Source organism: Xenopus laevis, chromosome 1L (genome assembly GCF_017654675.1).
Source record: "Xenopus laevis strain J_2021 chromosome 1L, Xenopus_laevis_v10.1, whole genome shotgun sequence".
NCBI lineage: Eukaryota > Metazoa > Chordata > Amphibia > Anura > Pipidae > Xenopus > Xenopus laevis.
The window spans coordinates 56,015,845-56,041,957 of NC_054371.1; the positions used below are offsets into that span (position 1 = coordinate 56,015,845).

Sequence of the window (26,113 nt, forward strand, 5' to 3'; positions counted from 1 at the left end):
AAATCAAATGGCTATGGAGGCAGTGGTTTAGGATATTACACATGAGTAAAGAATTACTGCCCTTTTTATTTCTAAAGAAGAAAACTGAAATTGATGTAGGCCTGATCCTTAGATTAGGAATGCAGATTTAGATGAGGCACCTTGGATCTCTAATGAAAAGCAGCCACACTCCCTACTAGAGCACAGTCATGTTCAAAGTATCTTATTATGAAACATGACAACTTGCGACCACAAGGGCTGGTAAGTCTGACAGCATTCTTTTAATATGAAATACTTGCTGTTGGCGCTGCCATTGTAAGAAAGATGCTATGAATACTATGAATACTGTGAATAAATTCCAGGTTTGAACAAGCCATATGACATCACTTTTTTAATATTATATTTCATACAAGTGTGCCAGGGAATATAAATATCCTATATTTAAATAGGAAGACAGAGAGCAGAGCACAACTTTTTCTTTTATATACTTAACCTATTTAAGAAATCATTTTCTAACATGTTAAGCAATTTCTGCTTTAGTAACTGCAGTCTCTTTAGTGAAGAGCAGCCCTTCGGCATAGGGAGCTTGGGTTAGCAAAACTGCAGCATTTATTATTATTGTAAGTTACCTCCTTCTATGTATCTCTTTAATACTCAGCACTTTAACTTGAGTGTAACTCTATTTTGTATTTATCTTTATTTGATTATATTCATAAAAATATACACATACAAATTAACCAAAAATGAGCAAGGCTTTGAGCGCCTAGGCCTAGGGCTATGACAGTTATGAAACATTCTATTCTTCATTCACAGTAGAGCAATTCATTCTAGTCCAAACAAAACAACTGTCTGCTAGGTTGCACTATGCACCAACACCACATGGGAAATTGGCTTTGCCTGTTTAAAGGTGACAAATTGAAACCTTTATAAGGTTTGAAAAGTCTGGATAAACCTTTTGGATTTCCCTAACTGATTTCTGCTTAATTCCAAATTTGATAGAAGTAAGAAGCTGGGTCTTCCAGGACAGAGGACATGGTCCTTACCGGGGTCAAGTCATCCTCCTCCTCTTGAGCTATGCTGAATTTAATAGATACCACTGTCAATCTATCCAAATATGCAAATTACACTAACAACCTGTAATATATTTACACATACAGTATATAATAGATACCTTGTCCACTATTAATCTTGGTTTGACCCGAAAATGGATCTAAACCATTCATTAAGACTTTTAGCCAAGATGCACCACTCTGTGATCATGTTATCATTTGTACGTAGGCTGTAGATTAATATAGGTCTCTTGAGAAGGACAGATGAGAGAGTCTACAGTTCCAACAATAGATGAAAGCCTGAGCAACTGAAGGTCCATGAACACTAGGGACTTGTTGACAGAGAAAAACACACAAAGCAATTATAATGAACTTTTTTGTGATGCAAGAGCCCATCCCCTAGGAACTTTACCAACAAATCAGATGCAATGGCCTATGCCACAGCAAAAAGTAATTGATTAGCACTGTTTGCTTCCTTAGAGGCCTCTCTGCCTGGAAAAGGACTTTAATCATTTGATCTCATTCTATTCTCAATTTTACTTTTTAGCATTTTTTACTGGGGATGAATAAGGTTTCATATCTTTTTAAGAGCAATTGGTTTTGAACCTAATAAGTATATTTTTAGTTAAAAATATATAAACATCACACATTAAAGAGACCTGAATAAAATGACGAGAGACTCAAATCCTAAATACTACAGGCATATTCCTCAGAGAGCAGCCTTATCCCCGGGAAGTACATAAGTGTAACACTGAAAAAGTGTCAAAGAATTTCATCCAATTTTACTGGATGTTCTATTCAATTTATTTATTGGGGCATGGGCTACTTTCCCATCTCTCACACAGTGTGTTACTTTTGATTACTGACCCATGTCCACCCTGAAGAATTATGAGAGCAAGTTTGCATGTAACTTGCACTTATAATGAGAGGTTTTGTTATAATATATGTAGTCTTCTAAGATCCTGCTCTTGAAATGCACTTGAGAGTCACACGAAGAGGGTCAGTTTAGATTTTTGACCTGCCATATTTCAGTAGATTATATTTATTTTACTTCAATATCCCTTATGGTTTTAATTTTATTTTTTTGCATTTATTCTTTCGGAAAGCCTACAAGCAAAAGACACATCTCTTCAACTCCCACACAGTGTATTTTATTTTTCATATTGGAATGTTTATAAAATCTTTCTGACTTTACAACAGCTACTTTATTGGACATAAAGCTGGGAAAATTTTTTTGAAAAGTTAATGGTATACTTCCATGACAATTTTTGACAGCTCCCTGCACTTGGTATGTAATAACCATCTACATGCATGAGATCTGTTATCCAGAAACCTTATTGGAGGCAAGACTATCCTATTGAGTTTTCTTAATGTTTAAATGATTTTCTAGTAGACTTAAGATATGGGGATCCAAATTATGGAAAGATCCCTCATCCTAGAACATTCTAGATAACAGTAATATGGATTATATAAAAGTAAAGGAAGCTCCTTTGTGACATGTGCCGGAACAGGACAACATACAGAGAAAGGCATAACAAGGTAACCAACGTCACAAAGGAAACAAAACTAGGGAAAACAGGAACCCCGTTCTCTCACAATTAAAAAGTAATTCATTGCAGCTGTGGTAGAATATGAGAAGAGAACTGTAGTCATAAATTCGATCTGCAAAACCATAATGTCAAAAAGAGTAAGACATTTAGAAATCTGCTTTCCACAGAATTTACTGGAGGTATTAAAATCAAAGTAGCGATAAGGTAGTCACATATAAAAAAAAAAAAAGCTCTGCTTAAACAGCACTGAACAAGAAAAATAAGTCATCCAGTGCTCTAGAGGGAAAAAAAGCTATTTAAAGGAGACATAGGATAAATTTAAAAAAATATATATATTTTGTAGGCAATAATGTATACTGTCAGGTCAATCATGCTGATGATTGGTTCCTATCCAACAGTGCTGTGTACTGAGTGCCGCTGGATCCCCTGCACAGCCTGGGAAAGTAGACAGCAGCAAGTGGAACACATGGGCAGGACTAGTAGGGTTTTGACTGAAATTTTCAATAAAGTCCAGATACACAACTTTTTAAATAACTTTGCTTCTAAATCTAAGAGAGTTTAATGCACTGGCACGTTCTTGTTTTTTTTACTTAATATGTCTCCTTTAAAATGGCTTATATCTTACAGGTTTACCTAATATTTAGCCAGGCCTTTCTGTAACCAGGGATGCCGGCAGGTATTTTACCATCCTGACTAGAAAAAAATTCTACTTGAGGTCAGCCTTATTCACAGAAATGAAATGTAACATAGATAGAAATGGAAAGTATTGTTTCCACACATCTGTGAGGCACTATGCAGGATGTGCAATGGACAGTGCAGTTATAGAGGCATTGCTTCCTAGAACTGCTTTCCCTTCCTGACCACAATGTGCAGTGCAACTAAACTGTACATAAAGACTTCCCAAATTGCGGGGACTACCGCAACAGAGGAAATAACTTATGGGAAAAAAATTAGGGATGCACCGAATCCACTATTTTGGATTCGGCCGAACCCTTCGCAAACGATATGCAATTTGCATATGCAAATTAGGGGTGGGAAGTGGAAAACATTTTTTACTTCCTTGTTTTGTGACGAAAAGTTACGCGATTTCCCTCCCCGACCCTGATTTGCAGATTCAGATTCGGTCCGGCCAGGCAGAAGGATTCAGTGCATCCCTAGAACAAATATCCCCTTGATGTTATGATTTTGAGGGATTATACTAGATGACGCCAAGTAAAATTGCACGCAATACTGGTATTTCCTTTCAGCTCATTCAGGACTGCTGATACTTTATGACTTGAATATCACATAGCAAGTGTGTAATAAAGCCCAGCATCACTTCAGCCATTGTTTGGGATAGACAACAGCAAGCTAAGCATGCCTCATCACTCCTCGACAAACTGTCCTCTTCAACAGTTTGTGGAATGTCTTCCTATAGCCAGGATAGCCAAAATATTGTGCCAAAGGTAATGCCCAGGATCTTCCAAAGTATGGTCAAATGCTAAATAACTAGTTTAATCAGAAATCACCCATTTATACTGAAAACATATAGATTTATTTCCTGTGTAAGTTACCTAGAAGACATCCCGAAAGGCTATTAAAACAAAAATAAAGGGCAGGGATACATAACCTTCAGGTGCTGTAGAACTAGGAAAACCAGAGCACCAAAGGCTGCTTATCCCTGACAATACCTAGAACCATATTACAAACTGAAGCACCTCTAAAAATGGTTATATTAAGCTGTAATCTACAGTCCAGGATGTCTAGCATCTGCTAAACTACAGCAAAGTATTCATAACAGCCACTTAAAGGGTCGTTAAGTTAGTATATTACAGAATGGCAACTTTTCAATTGGTCTTCATTATTTATATTTTTATAGTTTTTTTTCATGATTTGCCTTCTTCTTCTGACTCTGCAGCTTTCAAATGGGGGTCATTGACCCCCATCTAACAACAAATGCTTTGTAAAGCTAAATATGTGTTATTACTACTACTTTTCATTACTCATCTTTCTATTCAGGCCCTCTCCTATTCATATTCCAGACTCTTGTAGACTGGAGAGCTGCTGAATAAGAAGCTAAATAACTCAAAAACCACAAATAAAAAATGAAAACCAATCGCAAGTTGTCTCAGAATCTCACTGTAAAAGTTAACTCGAAGGTGAACAACGCCTTTAAGAGCCATAACGTATTCAAATACAGATACTCAAAAATTCACTATATTTTTTTTTACTGGACCTTCCATAACTTTGATGGATACTTTTTTGTATTTTGCATTTTATAATTGAGGTTTTGAGAGCAAAACTGCAACACTGTATTTCCCATATATTTAAACAAAGCATGACCTATCCAACAACCTCCCCCACCCATTTTCAAAGCCATTCCAGTTCATGTTTTCTCATGATAGCATATGGAACTAATCTACAACCAGATTCTGCTATTCAGGATCTTAAAATACAAACTTATTGGAGCATCTGATAATCAAAAGGTGAAGAAAGAATTATATGAAGGAAAACAAAATATTCAGCTAACTAAATCCAAATGCTCAGGGTTAAAGGGACTCTGTCTGCACATGATTTGGATAAAATATTGGGAACCTATGTTGCACTGTGACTATACTGAGCCTGGAAGTGCTTGCAGGCCCCTCTAATAAGGTGTGCATGTCACACAAATACAGGGAGTGGAATGAACCCAGCCTGTTCCGATTTCAAAATGCTGAATAGTTCAAAAATAAGAAGCGCGGAAAAAAATAAAAAGAACCAGCAAGGCTTTTAAAAACCATACATGTTTACATAATAAACATTCCAACCTGTGTAGATATTCCAATTCAAATAAACCAAAATTTTATACTAACTCTTATGAAAACAATGCTCCCAACAGACGCGTTTCTTGAAGCTCAAGTGCCAAATAACAGCAACGTTCCACATATTTCTCTAAAACCCAAGCCAATTTGTTTTCTCGCATGAAAGGCTGTTTTCTGCCAGCAATGCCAGGCTAAAAGCAGCGGTGTGCAGAAACACTAGTTTGCAGACAAAGAGAAAAATAATATGGCGGTCATCGTGGTAGGTTTAATGTTATACTACTATTTTTCTATAAGGGTGGTGGCAGACAGGGAGATTAGCCGCCCAGAGACAAATCTTCTACTGTGGGCGACTAATCTCCCTGAAATGCCTTCCCGTCAGCAAGAGTGCAAATCGCTGGCATACGTATTGCTTTGGAATTCTGAATTCCCCCAAAGTTTCCTCTTGAGGCAACTTTGGGTGACTTTAGAGAATGAAGCGCAAGAATGCGAATCGCTGGCGGGAAGGCATTTGTGAAGATTAGTCGCCCGCAGTAGAGAATATTTGTCTCTAGGCTAATTTACTACTAATTTCCCCATCTGCCACCACCCTAAAGCTGGCCACAGACGCAAAGATCTGATCGTACGAATCAACGTACAATCGGACTTTCCCATCTCCCAACCTGCCACTAACCATAAAGATCAAAGTCTTACTAATCAGATCAAATATAAAGTTGTAAGGACAGATCAGCCGCAGCCGACAGAAATTTTCTAACCTGTCTGATCGACCAAACGACCGATCTCCACCAGACAAAAAATGTCGTGACTCTCCACACCCGGTCCAAATATCCTCGATTCGTACGATCGGATCTGTGCGTCTATAGCCACCTTAAGGGTAGAAAAATCTTTCTAGAAAACAGCTGGCCTTATTAGCATATTTATGCTGTAGTTCCAACACATAAATCAAAGGCTACAGGAATCCTGCATGGGTCCCATGCCCAACCTAGACCCCCTGACCTGCAATCCGTCCCGTACCTGCCACCCCACTATACCCCTACCCAGATCCACTACCCAAGCCACACAAGCAAGGGTCAACTCACCACCCAATCCGCAGATCCGCTAGATCGGAAGTGATGTCACCGTGGACTGGGAGTGATGTCACAGAGCAGATCCACCAGGTACAGGAAAAAGTTGGCGAGGTTGGTATCGACCCGCTACATGTCTCTACCCCTAGTATTCTTTCTATAGTACTATTTCTGCTGTAAGGAGGGGGCAATATGGGGTAAAAAAAGAATGGCTTCCACGCACCAAGCAACAGCAGTTTAGTGGCTAGTTTCAAGCAATATTTCAAAACCACCCTCTGATGTCCAAAGCCAACCAATTTGATGACAGGGAAATGCCCTTATGCATATGTAGAGGGTATTAACATAACAGTAGCCATTTGCAATTTAGCCTCTTACACAATACAGACTTGTATACCATTTCATTGGAACTTCATCTGGAATGGTTCATTCAAACTAGATAATGCATAACATAAATGAAATCTTTGAGATCTTTGTGGTCTGAATATCTGATTATACAGTAAAGATCACACAGTCCATGCACTTTCTATGGGTATTCTTGCAAGGCTAAAAGTAGTAAAAGCAACCGCATGTCAAATCAGTTCACAAACAGTTTGAACAAGGCCTTATGTTTCCTGGAATGTCATTATGTCCCTGAATGTACGTCACTCAGCAGACAATACCCACTAACGGGAATGCTATCTAACATCAGCAGTAACTGTGCAGTTAACATATTAAAAATACACATTCTTCAGCTATGAATAAAGGTGATTGTGTCAACGTTAGTATAACATAGTATATGGCCCTGGCTTAACCTAAAAAATAACTAACTAAAACAGCATCACATGACTAGTGTAATAAATAAAAGTTATTGTAATAGACAATAACTGTGGAGGGCAACTTTAAATAAAATGAAAAAGGCTGTATGGGGACAGCTCCAGCAGAAGGTTCATGCAGTAACCTTAAAGGCGTTATCAAAGGTCAAATTTTAGAGTTTAATTTAAGAAAAAACTGGAATGGAAAAATCTTGAATCAGCAAGTTCAGGTAACAACACGAAAACTTTAATTGATCGAGTTTTCAGCGGAAAAAAAAAAAACCTGAATAACTCAAACTGATCGATTTTCGGCCGAAACCCTCCAAAAGAAACTAGATCATGATGAAGGCTATTAACAAATGTTCAATGATTTTAAAATGTGTAATTGCCTGCAAATTGTGTCTTTAAGTTACCCTGCCCTTTAGACTGTAAGCCCTATGGGGCAGGGTCCTCCATCCTTTTGACTCCCTGACACTGAGCACTTAATCTGTATTGTAATTATGTTATATATATGTATATTATGTTATGTAAAGTCGGATGGTGTTGCAGCGTTCGCCCGACAGTCGTGTCGCACGAGCGCTTCAACAACATCCAACTTTTGTATTACTTACCTTGTTTCCCGTCACATCCGACTTAACGCAGGCGTTTTGTCGCCCAGCGTCGGATTCGACAGAAGCGGACAGAAATCGTCTGTGTAGTTCTACCCTTATAATTACTACTATTTTATTGTTTTGCTATACATTGCTTTGCCCGCAAGGAGTGCTATACAAATAAAAATATGCATACAATTGCCATTAAAATCTGTTTCTGTTCCTTGCTATTCTTTGCACTGCTAGTTCTCAGTAGTGAAAATATATAGCAGAAGCCAGCTGATTAAGAGACCGATGAGAAAGCATGCAAAGCGTTGCAGGAAACTGAACAGTTGAACAAGAAGGAACTGTTGCCACACAAAGTCAAGACAGACCATTGCAAACACACTGACAAATAACTGAAAATGAATGCTTAGGGATTATATTTTCATTTTTTCTTTTCATTTTCAAAACAGTTTTAGATTTACATACCCATTAATTCTGAACTCTGCCACAGTGAGAAAGAAAATTAACAAAGCAATTTCGAAATGAGGGAGTATAACACATGCCTAGCAGGTGACGGAATACAGTTAGAAGCACAAGCAAACAAAACTTCAAGAGGGTCAAGAATAAGGCTATTATTCTGGAGGGGAAACAATGGTTAACACGAAACAGTTATTTTCTATGAAATTATTTCTTTGTGTTCATGTATGCAACTAAATAGGCATATGGGTGTAGTTGTCACTGCAAAGCATGCATCAAAACTCAGCCTTAGTAATGCCAGCAATTATTCTCGGAAGCAAGTGCCCCCAACCTTTTTACCCTTGAGCCATATTCAAATGTAAAGAGAGTTAGGGAGCAACAGAAGCATGAAAAAAAGTCCCGGGGGATGCCAAACAAGGCTATTTGGTGGCTTTATATTGACTGGCAGCCTACAGGAAGCTTTTTATGCAACCAAAACTTGCATTCAAGCCAGGAATTCAAAAATAAGCCCCTGCTTTGAGGCCACTGGGAGCAACAGCCAAGGGGTAGTGAGCAACATGTTGTTCACGAGACACTGGTTGGGGATCACTGATCTAAAGAAAATGCCCCTTGTTCCAGGACCTGTAATTTCACATATTCCATATTAAAGAGCTGCTGACACCAGAAATTATGCTTTTTTTTATATCTACCATAATATTGCATTTGAAAGCTAGTGTATTTTGTCTAATGGAAACATGGAGAGGACAAATGTTTTAAATAACTTTATTTAGAAAAATTTGGACCTAATAGGGCCTTATCAGCGCTAGCTCAATAATTATACTGGATTGTAAAGAAACAGGGACTAACCCTGATAGGAATAACCCGAAATAGCTGTATTGTACCTGTTTTGTGCAAAATATGTGCCTCAATGTAGACTGTCCATGGTTATTCAATAACACATCATAATCCTTCTAGGGAGAGTCTGTTTAGGCTTCTTCCACACTTTCGTGTTCATGCAAGTATAAACCAATTCAGACAAGACCAGTACCAGATCAGACACCTTCGATCACACTCATAGCCACTAACAGCCCATGGAACGAGAACAAACTGCATCTTAAAAACTAAAAGCTGTTGGTACAAGCGAGACCTATATTGAAAAATTACTTGATAATGTGAAGGACTGGCATCGTCTTCAGTATAAGTCCTATTGAGGTGAAGCCACTAGGATGAGTAGTAAAATATTTTCATCATTACTCATGAACACTAGTTGATTTAGTGTTCTCAGAGTAGTGCCTGTGCACAATTTCTACGCTTACATCAAATAACAAAATCAATATGGCATATCTCATTTCCATGTATATCAAATCTGTGCTGAAACGGAAATACTTTGGGGTTGTGCCCTTAGCCCATTTTTCTAATGTATTCATTCATCTTTGCCTTACTGGTTATGGGCTTTAAAAGGCAATAAGTAAAGAGGGGTAACAGCCACAAGGAGCTATGATAAAAAAAAAAAATAGACAACCTAACGATAGATGATAATTAAGAAACAGATACAATAACTTGGGATAATGGCATTCGGGGCAATTTGTCACCCCTGCAATTCGTAGCGCCATATTCAGGGGAAAAAAAAATACAAATTTCCCATTCATTAACTGTGATTTGAAATTACCCAAAAGCATCCAGTGCAGTTCTGTGTGGGAGATTATTCATGGGGAATGCTGCATTCATCATTTCCAAGAGGTAATCTCCGTAAAAAAAAAATGCACTGGCCGCTTCCAATTCAATTTTTCATTTCTCCTTGTGTGGCATTACCCTAAAGAGATGCTTTTGATTTTTACAGTTATTGATTCATCACAAATACTGGGGCTTATTAAACACTTATGATAGAACAAAGCAGTTTGGATATGGCAGTCAATTAAGAGTTCTTAGCTCCTTATAACAAGATCAAAACAAAAGATCTCCGACCACTTTTACTCACAATAATATACAAAGAATAAGAGGTCAGTACTCCGTATCAACTGGAGATTCCATTAGAGTTCTTTACAGTGGCAGAACTTGAGGAATTTTCTTATATAGGGCACAGTGAAGCTAAATACCCCGAATAGTTTTAAAAATGTGTTTCGCAGACAGCCTTCAGGGGGGCTGCTTAGTCTTTTAAGCAAATGCTTTTGAAAGTGATATTTTCCTTATTTATATTAAATTATGGAAGAGGAGCAGCAGCACAGAATGATGAAGATAAAGAGTACAGAGAAGCACACAAGCCCACAGAACAAATACTAACTATAGCCCTATACTGCCACTCTTAAAAAGAACTCAGCAATTCAATAGCTGGATTTTACAAACCAAGTAGGTAAAACGAAAGCAATTGTTACTGGTACTCACACAAATGATAAGAAGAGATGGTGCATTAAGTGGATCATTGTTACATTCGGGTGGCAAGACAATTAAACAAACACAATTATACTGACAATTCCCCTCCAGCCATTTCTATGCGCTTGTGCACTGTACACAGATTATGGAGAGAAAGTAGAAGAGGCCACAGCTGAAAAAAAACAAAAAGATTCTTAGCACTTTACTTAAATAAAATAAGTGATTCATGAACTAACTACACGCTAACGGAGTGTTCCCCCAACCCGTGGCTTGTGAGCAACATGTTGCTCACCGACCCCTTGGATGTTGCTCCCAGTGGCCTCAAAGCAGGTGTTTATTTTTCAATTCCAGCCTTGGAGGCAAGTTATGGTTGCATCAAAACCAGGTCACCTGCCAAACAGAGCCTCCTGTAGGCTGCCAGTCCACATAGGGGCTACCAATAGCCTATCACAACACTTATTTGGCACTCCCTAGAACTATTTTCATGCTTGTGTTGCTCCCCAACTCCTTTTTTACATTTGACTGTGGCTCACGGGTGAAAAAAGGTTGGGGATCCCTGCTCTGCCATTGGAAACACACAAGACTTCAAGCAAAACAAAGAAAAGAGTTTATAAAGGACTAATTTTGAATAGAGTCATAGCAGAGAATCTATATACAGTCCTATTCATATGTTTTTGTGAAATGACACGTTTTGTTTATTTAAGTGAAAGTAGGGCTCGTTAACAAAAACGTCCCCAAGTTTGTCCATGGCCCCCATGTATGGGCCTAATGCAACTGATGGGGACCCAGCTTGATAATCAAAAAGGGTAAATATGTGAATGCTTCTATACTACTCTACAACTGAAGAAGAGTGACTGCCCAAAAGGGTGCCATTCAACCAGAACTTGCAGCAATGAAACTCTGAAGCTTACAACAGTCGTGCCTTTGTTCACACATCTGGCGCAAGTACTGAGCAGCAAATGGCACGAAACACTCCTGACGTGCAGGTAATGTTATGCACCTGGAACTCAAGGGCTGCCCACGTGGTATTTTTAAATAAATAACTTGCAAATAAAATGTATCATGTTTCTAGAAATGTCCAGAGCTGAACAACAATTTATAAATCAACTTTTTAAAGGGTCACTAAACCTTTATTTTAATTTTCATATGAAAGTCTTACTGGCTTAGCATAAACCTTTATTCGAGTTTCCTTAATGCATCCCATAAGCTCCCTACTGTGTTATGATCTCCTAATAAAAAGCATAAAAAAGTGGCTGGATTTTGCATTGTGCATATCATAGCTGTATAAATGTCATTATATTAAATATTTAATAAGCCCTGCCCAGAATGCACTGCTTATGGATGAACATACAGTAAAAAAAATAGACCAGATGTCAGAAGGAGCACCATCACCCCAGCCCAACAGAAACAAATGAGCAGAGGATCTATCATTATAGCTCGGCCTCCCCCATTCTTGGGATGTATTTCTAAATGACTATCCTACTCTAGAGCCAACACCCCCAAGAAGAATGAGCTTTACAGTACTATACTCCCTCTACAATGAGATCAGTTTAGGTTATCATCAGAGACCATCACCGCACAAAGTTATTCGAGCTGCAATAGTAGTAAGAATTCACACGGCACCCACACAATGCTGTCTCTCTACTTCTTACATAAGCAATAATATACAGAGTATATAATCCAGGACAAGACTCCTTTTGTTTCACCTTGCATAATGGGTATTCATTCACTGGTGACATGCAAGATAAACCTCTCCCAAGACAAGCAAAGCAGTCACTGCTAAGCACTGCCTGAGTGGGCACAGAACTAAATGGCCAAACCACACAGCAACCCCTAGGCCATCATGCAGCTCATATTATTAAAACTACCATCTGCCAGTCCAACTGAACAAATTATTGCAGAGCATTTTTTTGGTGGAGAGGTGAAAGTGTGCCTTCACCAGACCTGCCTCCAAAAGTTATATGTAGAGTGAAAGGCAGCCCCTCTTATGTGATCAGATAATGGAAGAGGGTTATTAGTAGTAGTACAGGTATGGCTAGGGCAAATGATGTTATTAAAGGGGTTGTTCACCTTTTTATACCTAACTTCACTATAAAGCTCTGCACTTCATTTACTCACTTGTGAATACATTCTCATTAAAAATCCCAACATAAGAAATCCCATATTTTACATTACCCTAAAACACATATTTAAATTCTTTGGAATGTGTGTGGAGGCAAAAGCATCACTTGGTATGGTTGTAGGAGGAGCATCACTTGATATGGTTGTAGGAGGAGCATCACTTGGTATGGTTGTAGGAGGAGCATCACTTGATATGGTTGTAGGAGGAGAATAACTTGGTATGGTTGTAGGAGGAGCATCACTTGGTATGGTTGCAAGAGGAGCGTCACTTGATATGGTTGCAAGAGGAGCGTCACTTGATATGGTTGTAGGAGGAGCGTCACTTGATATGGTTGTAGAAGGAGCATCACTTGGTATGGTTGTAGGAGGAACATCACTTGGTATGGTTGTAGGAGGAGCATCACTTGGTATGGTTGTAGGAGGAGCATCACTTGGTATGGTTGTAGGAGGAGCGTCACTTGGTATGGTTGTAGGAGGAGCGTCACTTGGTATGGTTGTAGGAGGAGCGTCACTTGGTATGGTTGTAGGAGGAGCGTCACTTGGTATGGTTGTAGGAGGAGCGTCACTTGGTATGGTTGTAGGAGGAGCATCACTTGGTATGGTTGTAGGAGGAGCATCACTTGGTATGGTTGTAGGAGGAGCATCACTTGGTATGGTTGTAGGAGGAGCATCACTTGATATGGTTGTAGAAGGAGCATCACTTGGTATGGTTGTAGGAGGAGCATCACTTGGTATGGTTGTAGGAGGAACATCACTTGGTATGGTTGTAGGAGGAGCATCACTTGGTATGGTTGTCGGAGGAGCATCACTTGGTATGGTTGTAGGAGGAACATCACTTGGTATGGTTGTAAGAGGAACATCACTTGGTATGATTGTAAGAGGAACATCACTTGGTATGGTTGTAGGTGGAGCATCACTTGGTATGGTTGTCGGAGGAGCATCACTTGGTATGGTTGTAGGAGGAGCATCACTTGGTATGGATGTAGGAGGAGCATAACTTTGTATGATTGCAGGAGAAGCATCACTTGGTATGGTGGAGGGGGTCACATGGTAACGTGATGATAGTGTATATATTCATTGCCCTTACTTTGCTCTCATTCAAGTTCTTTTCTGTCTTTTTATTGGTCCCGCAATCCCTCTGTATTTTATTTGTCCTCTGACTCCATCTCTTGAAGCTAAGCTAATCATCATTAGTTTGGATCACAGCGCTCAACTTCCTAGTAGTGCCAGTATGTGCCTGCCGCTCATAAAAAATATGTTTGACAGCAGCTCCAATAACAGTTTTTTTTAACTACAATGTGTTACAGAATCTGCTTTCCTAAATTCCCAGTAAAAGAAAACTTTTGACTGCAGCTCAGATCATTAACTTTCTTTAGACAGCACCACACAGATACATTTAAAAAAATCAAACAATCTGAGCTGCAGTCAAAGGACTGGTTAGGCAGGTAGATTCTGTGACACAACGCAGTTAGAAAACTGAAAAATGCAATCTGAGTTGCAGCCTAAACAGCAGAGCCCCCTCTCACTACCACTGATTATTAGCAGCAGGGAATAGAAGAGCCAATCTGATAATACATATGCAGATTCAGGCAAAAGGAACTCCCATACGCAGTAGGCTTTAATGCTTAGAATGCCCACACTCTACATACGTTAATTAGCTGCACGCTATTGGAATCAAGGGTTGAAAGGGGTCGGCGACCCCCTGCCAGGAAAGCATAAACCCAGGCCTGTCATACATATATAGAGATTGAATATCTCACAATCTGTAGCAAATTGGAAATACATGTACATTTGAAATCTGCATTGATTTAAAGTTGTAGTTTAGCATCAAGTACTGAGAGCCAAATTAAAGCTAATAGGCCTAGACAATGTACACAGGATTACAGTGGCTAAGTATTGCAAAAGCATTTCAGGAATCTCCCTTTTATAGCAGACCTCCAACATATAAGAAAGATTAGCGCACTGAACGTTAAACTCCTTTCATTAAAAAATAAACTAAACCATTTCAGGCAGTTGGATTATTTTGTTACGGAAAGAAAAATAAGGTGCGAGAAAAGACTGTTGGCGTTCAGGGTCCTCTTGTCACAGGCGCAAGAAACATCAATATTTATCAAAGTGTTACATTTGTAACGCCCGTTTTTTTTTTTTTACTGCATTTTTGTGTTTGTGATTTGCACATATTTTCAAGGGCTTAAAGGTGCGATGTTTGTATACGACGATAATGCGAATAACAATTACAGTGTGCAATACAGTCCTGTGAAGGTGTGATGAATAAGTGTGCCAGAAACAACAGGCCCATCATCGCAAGTACAACAGCATTTCATATGTACAAAACAGAAATAAGGAAAAAAGTCCATTATTATTCTTCTTTCTACTCTTTGTTGATCTCCCTTTCATTTAATAGAATGGCTGAATACATTACAGTAAGGAAAGAACAAAGGGAGATGCTGTTCTAATGCAGTTTATATCAGTGTGACAAGTAATATGGCAGATAAAACACACACACTGTTCGTAAACAGGGTAAATTTCACATTTAAATGGTATGCTTTGCAGAATATAAGTGTACTGCAATCTAATGCAACATAAGTGCCAGATTTCAAGGCACCTAAGTAAACACTGGGAAACAAATACCACAAACACCTTGAAAGGCACATGGTCATAAATACAGTCCAAGAGAGCATTAGCCTCCCTCCCAGCACAAAAAATAACATTTCTTAGGCTATATGTCAGAGTCATATGGAACCCATTAAAAAGTTGAAAGTTGTTAAATCTGCCAATCTGGAATGATGAAGGTAATCTGCACGAGGGGGTGACACTCTCTTTCGCCTCTGTATAGAAAAGCACATACAGTTTCTCACTACATTTTGGATTTTAATACTCAGCAATAGGCAGTGGCAGGCCTACTACTCAGTCATCAGACATATTCAGGAATCCAAACTTGCTATAAATTGCCCAGCTGCATGACCTTAACCTGGAGAATAATGCTGTTATCTGGAACCCCGTTGTCATGAGCCACAACTACCATCCTGCCCAGCAGGACTTATTCTGTTGTATGGATGATAAACAAGAGTCTGGTACTACAGTCTGTTCTTTAATAATTATTATTATCCTTTCTTTTTTTTAGGGGATAATGAATCATTCACATCCATCCCTGACACAGTGGAGTGCACTCCCTCAAGCCTTATTATATTCACACATTCTGGTCAGTTTTGTAAAAAGCTAGTTAACCTGTCTTTTTGTTTTGGAGCATCGGTGGAAACTGGAGTACCTGGAGGAGACCCACACCAAGCACAAAGTGAACATCAAACTCTTTGCGGAGAGTCCCTTGGCTGGATTTGAACATAAAATCCCAGCACTGCAAAGCAGCAAAGCTAACCCCTGTGCCACCATGCAATTATGTCGATGTTGTAACATGAAGCACCAAAAAAAAAAAAAAATCATAAACCGGAAAAGTAATGTGCAAATAAAGGGCCTCTGACATTTCCAGCTCTTTGTGAGGACTGGCCGAGCCCATTATTGTACACACTGCTTTTACAGTTGTAGGAAAACATTATATTGGCTGTCAACATGTCACGCAGTAAAAATTCCTCAAAAGGTTAAGATGCTTCCTAGCAATGTACTGCAGAGCAATAACCTTTTCAAAATACTGGCAAATGGCATGTGTGTAAGAGTGGCTGCAAGCAGGGCACAGCACCATATTAAATCCCACACAAAACGAAACCTCACAACTCAGTTTCATCATCTTACAGCACTTTTGCCTTTTCTCAGCCAAAGGGGAATTACGTTCCCAGCAGGACATGCTACAGTGAGTGTAAATGAATAGGAATTGTTGCAGTACCACTTTTCACGTACAGCAAGTCCTCCCTTTGGACTTTTGTTATGGACCCAACCCATCTGCTGCCCTTCTGTGAAATTATAGCCATGCCCAAACTGGCACTTACAAAACCTCATTGAATACTTAGAACTGCAGCTCCCGGGACGCAGCTATCCCTAAAATCCAGGCTGAGTGGCACATGCTACTTATTAACTTATTTTATTAAGGCCTTATTAACCCCTTGAAGTGGAAGTTTATTTATTTTTTTTTTAAACACTTGGCAGCATGCACAATGACTGTTCTGTTAATGTGTAGCACACAGAATAAGGCACATGTGGCATATAATCTGCCAGCAGAGCAGTGCCCAAATGCAACTGTGCAGATTGTATATTGTTTTCCAATAAAGTAAACAACAGGCTGCACAATAGGATTCTGGTGCTTCTCTGAAGGCTGAAAAACAGCCAGCGGAAAAAATACCATATGTGCTTTTATGTAATAAATAATGATCCCATTTTAATTCATAGTCCTAGATGCAGACCTGTGCCCGTGAGATATAGCAACATCCCTACTGGTAACCTAGGTCGGTGCTTGGCCTAGTGTGCAGAGCAGGAGGTTGGGCAGACAAGGAAGGAGGAAAATGTATGTTAAATAAAGGAAGGATACAATGTTCTTAAAGGGGTTGTTCACCTTTGAGTTAACTTTTACTATGTTGTAAAGGGTGATATGCTGAGACAATTTGCAATTGGTTTTCATTTTTTATTATTTGTAGTTTTTTCTTTATTTAGCTTTTTTTATCCAGCAGCAAAAATTTCAGCAATCTTGTTGCTAAGGTTGAAATTACCATAGCAGCCATGTACTGAACTGATAAAGACACTGGAATATGAATAGGGGAGGCCTAAGTAGAAAATGAGTAATACAAAGTAGCAATAACAATAAATGTGCAGAGAGAGCATTCGTTTTTTTTTAGAAGGGGTCAGTGACCCCCATTTGAAAGCTGGAAAGACTCAAAAAAAAGAAGACAAATAATTAAAAAAAAAAAAACTGCCCATTCTATAACATACTAAAAGTTAACATGAAGGTGAACCACCCCTTTGAAATGTGTTACATTGAAAGCACCAATAAAGCGGTCTGATCCATCCCACTGATTTACAGGTGGAGTCTTTCAGAAAGAGGATCTCTACATTTTGTGACTCATGTTCTGTAAAGTCAGCCAAACACAGGGTGAGTTTTGGGATATATATCTATAGGTTATGCCCGTAGCCTAAACAGTCAATGCCCTGGCTAAGGTACGACAATCATTTATAAGAAGCATGCTGCAATGGAATATATACAGATGTCAGCAAAATACGAGGAAGAAAATGTTCCATTAGTGAGGAATGCGAAACAACTGCAAAAAGAGCACTTTCCAGACCTGATACGTAACACTGACATATAAAGGAATTTTACCAGATTAACAGAAAAAGGACTCACTATACAGCACTAAAATACTACACGCCTAAATATGAAAACGTTGACTGTAAGAAATAAGCGCATGCACATTCATTTACAGAAAAGAAAAATAATGGCACAAGGACATTATTTGTGCAATTACAAATGAACATAAAGATGGGTGCAATTACAGATGCTTGTTGGAAAAAAAGGAGTGGTACGAGGGGGGGGGGAATAATGATCTGTGCCTTTTTGTGCTTCGCAATTAGCCCCACTGTATTCTATGTCCTTAGCCGACATAGAATGTGGGGCTTACAATGAAGAGCTACATTTCCCATGAGATGCAGAGAACAAAGGTAACAAACAGTGAAGTCACTGCAACACGAGTGTTGCTTTCCCTTTGGGAATCCGTGCAACCAGCTTCAAGGCATGATAAAGCAAAGTGAAAAAAAAAGCTAAGTAGCAGACCTTGACACAGGGTTGTCGTTGAAGAAAAAGTGTTAGTAAATATAGGGTCTTAGGATGAGCTGCAATAAATCTCTTTGGCCATGCTTCAACACTTATGCAGATGACGGAATCACAGTCGAACGTTTAGAACTACTTCCTAAGGAAATGGACACACATGCGGTTTTATGGGCGTTTACGGCGCGGTTTTTAAAAAAAGCTGATCGCTACGTGAATATGCTTAGCGGTTTCAAGCTTAGGTAATGGCACACTAGGTTAGCGTATTTTAAAAATCGCGCCGTAAAACCGCATGTGTGTCCATGCCGAACAAGGCATGTATTGTATACAAATGCAACACACCTGTACTGTCCCGGCACAGCCAATGTTGTGCTACAACTGCAGATGTTAGCGGAGGTTGGTTGCACACAGACTAAGGGACATATTTATTATGCTGTGTAAAATGAAATTCGCTGAAAAAATGGTATAACAAACTGTGTAAAATAAACGGCAAATTTATCCAGGAGTGTTTTATTTTACACCATGCGGCTACTTTGCATTGCTTCCAGCGAAAGTCACTCCAAGAAAAAAAGTTAAAAATTGATGCTGCTATTTACACAGCGAAGCCTGGTGATGTGTGGTGTATTATCCAGCGTTTTTTTACATCACATAATAAATATGCCCCTTAGGGCAGTGACAGACCAGGAGATTAATCGCTAGCGTTAAATCGCTGCTTCTCTGGTCAACTAATCTCCTGCACTCTCCAGTAAAAAGCTTTCCCATAGGCAATAATGTGAATCGCTGGTGATAAAAACCCATGTGTCACTCCAGTCTCCCAAAATCTCTACAAGAGGAACCTTCAAGTCTTCTACAGAAAAGTCTGTCAAAGATCTTTGGACCACAAAAAGTATTAATAAGTGTGATCAAGCGACTGCATCAGAGTTTGATCAGGAAAACAAATAAACCAAAAAAAAAAAAATGTGAATTTTGAGATTATGCTACTAACGCCATCATCAATCCACTGCCAACTACTGATGCTTGATTTAGATACAAGAAGATCATATTCCAGAAGGAAATAGCCATGGCTAATTTGGGAGCCTCTCCATTGCAATAATAAATATACCCTCAATATCTGCTGGCTGACTGAGAGACTAAGTGAATGACCCAGAACACACAGAATATTAACCGTGGGTAAATACACCTGGGCATATAGACCAATACCTTGGCACACAGATCCTTACTGTATTATTTAGTGGCAGCGTTTCAGCTTCTCAGCACAGTGTCTTAACCTATTTTATTTCACACAGTTACTAAATAAATCCCGCTAACCAACTCTATAGTTGGACAGTACAGATATTAAAGAAGTGCAAATAAAATTACCATATACAGTCTTTCCTACAGTGTTTGGTCAATTGAGGATTATATAAATCCAGGGAATTATGCACAGACATATTGCTGGTAATCTTATTTAAAGCAGTGCATCTTACGATAGTAAAGGCTACAATTATGGGGTGGTTAAAGGCTGTCTCCTTCTGAAACACTCACGGATAGTATTTGAGAAAAATCAATTAACTGCTCTTCTGCTCCTAAACCCTCTAAACCAAAAGCCAGCTGCTACTGCTGGTCACAATCTACTGAATGGATCATTAAAATAAAGGACCAATAAAAAGAAAGAAATAAAATAAGAGGGGAAGGGGATGTTTTATACAAAATGACCAGTAACTGAGTGTTTAATATTTCATGTGAGCACAAAAGTGGAATCTGTAGGGATATTTCCAAAAATAAAAGTATTAAATTAAGCAGCCTGTTACAGTCAGACCTCACTGCACTAATAAATCAAGTCAACGATTACTGGGAAGTCATAAAAACAATATCTGAAGAGCTGCCATCTCACTAACATTTTCATATGTGGGAAAGGTATGGGGTCTGTTATCCAGAATGCTTGAGACCTTGGGTTTTCCGCATAACGTATCTTTGCATAATTTGGACCATCACAGCTTACATGTAAACATTAAATAACCCTGATAGGCTGGTTTCGCTTTCAATAAGGATTAATTATATCTTAGTTTGGATAAAGTACAAGCTACTGTTATATTACTACAGAGAAAAATATAAAGCTGGATTATTTGGATAAAATGGAGTCTATGGGAGACAGCTTTCTGGATAACGGGTTTCCAGATAATGGATGCCAAACCTGTATATACTTCTAAAAAACCATCAATGGTTTCATGTGTTCAGCAACATGTTAAGGTTGTGGATTCTTAATGTGGCAATTGATGTTATAATTACGATCTTTCCAGGAAAGATTGTTTGTTTCAGTTCGCAAGTGTAGAGCTAAATCGTCAGATATACTGGTAGAAACAATAGAATTCTACCTGTATCTGACAATTCAGCACTAACAATGGCCGATGTTTGGGTGCCTTTAAAGGCGCTCAATCAAAATTTTCTGGCCATCCCAATATCAGTCGGCTCACCTCCTACCATACACGCACAGAATATCGTATGAAAATGTTTTCATACGATATTTTCAGTGCGTCTATGGCCACCTTAAACGAGAAAGAAAGCTACCAAGGCAGTTTATTGCCAATAGATTAGCCACAACAGTCCAAGTTCGAACACCATTTTTTTCCTTTAGAATGCTTTTCCATACCTGAGTAAACAGCTCTAGACACGGTCTTTGTTTGTTTAGGATAGCAGCTGCCATATTAGCTTGCTGTGACATCACTTCTTGCCTGAGTCTCTCTCTGCTTGCTCATAGCTCTGAGCTCAGATTTCAGCAGGGAGAGGAGGAGCATGCTGAAACCAGGAAGTCTGATACAGAAGCCCTTGTATACACATTAGAATGAAAGAAATCTGTGTTTTTTTGACAGAGCAGCATTATGCTTTTAGAAAATAAAATAAAAAAAGAAAAATAATAATCAAGAAAAGAAAATAATCAGGGCACATGTGAGCACAAATGGGATTACAACACAAATTTGCACTCTACCTGCTGCAGCGAACTAAGTAAGTGAGCCTTATTATGTTTAGTTTTTTTTATTAAAAAAGGTTGATTTGGAAATGCTTTTAAATATTAAACAGTGGGCACCAATTGGTTTATTTATCTAACTGGGTCTGCAGATGCTCTGAGGTAAGAGAAGAAATGATTTTTGGCACTCTAGCTCCCAGTGCAATAATATAAGAGCTCATTAGGATGAGCTCCTCTTCCCACCTCTATGCTGCCAGTATAGATGTATAATAAATAGAGGTTTGTTATGCAGAGTAATTAACTGGGAGTTTGACTACATAACTGCCTTTCCTCCCACTGTGATTAGGAAGAAGGCAGGGGATGGAAGGGCAGAGCACTTTACTGGGGTGGATTTCTGGTCAACCCCAGGCAGCTGCAAATGGGGTCACCATGTGTTTCCTACTACTGAACCATTCTGTAACCGAGCAGCTGTCACTTTATTACCAACAACATTATCACTATAATAATAATTTGGAAGGTAAAATTAAGGCAGTGTGGTGTCTAGTACCATCTCTAACACTGAAATAGCCAAACTCAAAAGGCTGTTTCCAAACCTGTTCTCCCTCTACCCTACCCCCTCCAAGCAGCGCATCTCAAAATATCCACATACAGCAGGAGCACAGGTGGACCTGTCACATCCACCCATCCATTTGCTTAACCCCGCTGTTCCCTCGAGAGAATGTCCCGAGATCATACCCTGGTAATGTGTCCTGAGGACAGGATTAGAAGCACAGACAAGTCACCACGCCTTACTCTAGAACCCAGAAGGTAAAGGTGTCCTGAAGCAAATAGAGGAGGTTTCAAACAATGACAAAAACACAGTTGTGTTCTGACAAGTACTACATATTGCTTTCAATTCATTCTTTAAATAGGCATGGGTCTAAATGTTCTATTATAGTTTTGGCTCCCTTTGGTTCATCTACCCGTTCTTTACATTGTCTAGTCCTAGTATTAGTAACACAAAGGCTTTAGATAAATGAGAATTAAGCAAGATGTGATTCTAGCTACTACACCGAACCTTTATTGAGAAACCATAGGCTACATTAGTCAGGAGGGAAGCAGACATCACACAAGGAAACCCATTTGAACATACAAGCAGTAAACATATACATTTTTCAAGAAGTAAATGTAAAGATTAATTAATTCACTATTACTCAGTATTACAGAATATTTCCTGTATGTGTAAATACATTTTATTTCAATGACTGGTTCCCTTTCACCCATGAATACCAAATTCCAACAGCTGTGAAACAGATATTCTATCCTTCACACTGTAGTTATACACTCAAAGACAGTATATAATAAGTAACATCAATGAGGGGGACAAAAGGACAGAATGTAGGATTACTGCTAATGTGCAAGTTTATTGCAATATATGACATGGTTCGGGCATCTCATGCCCTAAAAAAAAAAAAAAGGGCCTGTGATGCCCGAAACATGTCGTGTGGATTGCAATAAACTTGCACATTAGCAGTAATCCTGCATTCTGCCCTTTTGTCCCCCTCATTGATGTTACTTAAACAGAAATCCTAGTTCATCTCTGCAAGTTACTGTTTAGCAGAAACCTTATGGAACCAAACCCCTTACTTACACTTAGCTGCTCACCATTGGTTTGCTCATTGGAGCAAACTACTAGACACAGGGGTATGTCAGGGGGACTAGGTGACACTTACACAGTTCCTGGAACCACGTTGGAGAATGATATGTATAACAGCATCACAAGCGCTTGTACTAAATAGAATATTGAAGGGGTGGTCCACCTTTAAGTATGTTATAGAATGGCTAATGTTAAGCAACTTTTTAATTGGCATTTCTACTTTTCATTACTGATCTTTCTATTCAGGCCCTCTCATATTCCAGTCTCGAATTCAAATCAATGCATGGTTGCTAGGGATAGTTGGACCCTAGCAACCAGATTGCTGAAATTGCAAACTGCAGAGCTGCTGAATAAAAAGCTAAATAACTAAAAAAAAAACAACAAATAAAAAAAAAAAATGATAACCAATTGGAAATCATCTCACAATATCACTCCACGTCATACTAAAAGTTAAAGGGGTTGTTCACCTTCCAAACACTTTTTCAGTTGAGTTGTTTTCATTGTTCTCCAGAAATATAGACTGTTATCAATTTGTTTCCTTTTTAAAGGTTTACCGTTTTTCCAAAATCTAAGTTTAAGGTTCCCGTCTCTGATGTTTCAGTCTGGCAGCTCCGTATTTCAGGGGCAGACTCAGAACTGTTACAATTTGATACATTTATTTGCTACATTAGTTGATACATTTCTCAACAGTATCTTTTGAATATTAGCAACTATTTTATCAATTCTAACAGCTGCCTTTGATGAAACCTAGGGATTCTGCTCAGCAGGACTTAAAATAAGAAATGTATCAATTTAGAACAGTTTATAGGGTCGACGACCCCCCCTCCCAGAGCTGCTCTACAAAGGAGAACAATTAGACTTTACGCTTCAATATTAGGAAAACAGTCACACATAGATAATAGAAAGTAATTGGAAAAAGTCTTTATTTCTGATGAACCAACTGAACTGGAAAAAGTGTTGGAAGGTGAAGAACCCCTTTAATTTAAAAGTGAACAACCCATTTAAACACTGTTTTATACATCCAACACATATGTCACTGGGAAGTTTTGCGTTTGGACTTAGAGAAAAGTTTATTCTGTCAAACCTAACAATTCCACTGCAAATGTCTGCTAGAATATAAACACATAAGAAAGGATTGCAACAACTTGAACTAAGTTAATTGTGGGTAGTAAAAATCTCAGCTATTAGTGGGGCCATTAGATAAAGACATTACACTATCTCAATACCAGGGCTGGAAAGCATAATTCATAATTTTATAGAAAAAAAAATTCGTTTTTCTTCAGCCTAAAAGGACGTGAGACCAATTATACCGGCCACTGACAATGGATTATATTTTTCTTTCTTTAAATTCCATGTTGACAAGCCAGAACAAATGCCGTCATTAGAATGGGATTACATTCAGCGCTGCCAGGAGAAAGGCATACAACAAGCAACCTTGTGACAAGTGATGTCATGTGAAATGTAGCCATGCAGCCTCCTGGAAATGCCCGCATTATTTATGCCATAGTGTTACTCCTTCAGGGAGGAGAGTAGCATTAATTAGGGGCAGGCTACACTACTCTTTCTGTACCACGAGCACTAGTAAATTCACAAGCTGGCAGATACCGATGGGAAAACGAATATACAGACCTGGATTTAAAATAACACCCATTTATTGATAAACAGTCATCGTGAATTACGTTCTGCACATAAGGGACGACTACTTCAATCTAGAACTCTCTAAATATTCTGAAACAAGGCATTTGGCAGGCTTGGCCTGTGTTAATTCTCCAGCTGTTGTTGGACTACAACTACCAACATTCCTTGCGTGACCTCCTAGAGTTGTAGCTCATTAAGCAGAGAGGTACAGACTTAAGTAAGAAGCATTTTGGGGGGGACATGATTATCAATTATCCCACCTATAACACAGAGAAGTTAGGTAAGGCTACATAATTACATAAAAAACATATTAACAATCATGGGTCACCTAATAAAAGAGAAGAGGGTTAGTAATTCACTAGATTAATTTGTTCCAAAGCATTATTTGTGGCTTTGTTGCTTTGAATAAGGTAACAAGCATGTTCCATTTCTTTAGCTTTGTTAGTGTCGGTGAAGAAGGAAAGCATTTCATTGATTCCCCTTTGGATTTTATTTGCCAATGAGATAGTTTCTGTCATTGTTTCCTTTAGAAAGGGAACATTTCAATGGCACACAGGACTAATGCAATGTTTCGGGGCGGACCCCTTTGTCAAGCAACACCTTGAGTGTTTATTGCAATGTTTCCCTTTTGTCAACCATGCTAGACAAAGGGGTCCGCCCCGAAACATTGCACCGCACTCCGCAATAAACACTCAAAGTGTTGTATTAGTCCTGTGTGCCACTGGATTTTTCTGTTCGGGTAAACATTAGGAGGCGACTGGTGTGCACCAGGCATCTCTGTTCAGCCAAGTTGGCAGGGTGTGTGAGGGCCAAAACCATCTGTATTTATTCCTTTAGAAAGGGATCATGATAACAAGAATAAACTTAATATAAACATTTCTATATTTATATCCCATCAGGCATGTCCAACCTGTTGCCCTGCAGCTGCTGCTAAACTACAACTCTGTGTCACATGACAGCAACAAAGCAAGCGCTTCTATGTTGTTCAACAACAGATGGAGGGCCACAAGTTTAAACAGCTGAGTTGTATATATGTGTGTGTGTTACAAAACTGTGGTGCTACTCAGTCCCTGAACTCACAGCCTGCATTAAGGCCTTTGCACACTACAAGGAGGTGCCCAGTAAAGTCATGTGCAAAGCCCAAGGCAATACAATTACAGGAGATTTCTGGATCATGGGCACATGATTTATATGTACTGCTGAAATGAATGAAGCACATCTGATTTTCCTCAAGGAAACTGTAGCATTTGTGTGAGTTCCATGCCAACAGATGAAGTAGGAAAGTGATGTCGTAACGACTTCAAGTGAATATAAGTTGCTGCAACTTTGTCTCCCCAAATGAGATTTGCTCGTGCCCTGCCTCTATAGACACAAACTCTGAGACAAGAAGTTGCAGCTGGTAATAGGCCTAGGAGTGTTTTATTAGCCAGACATTGATACTGTGAGTAAAGGCAGGGAA

At 39.0% G+C, this 26,113-nt stretch overlaps 1 protein-coding gene across 5 annotated transcripts in view; it reads right to left on the minus strand.

The window, feature by feature from the left end:
• The window catches only part of rapgef2.L (Rap guanine nucleotide exchange factor 2 L homeolog), a 202,550-nt gene that overhangs the window by 175,882 nt on the left and 555 nt on the right, over window positions 1-26,113 (minus strand). The gene's annotated exons all lie outside the window — the stretch shown is intronic.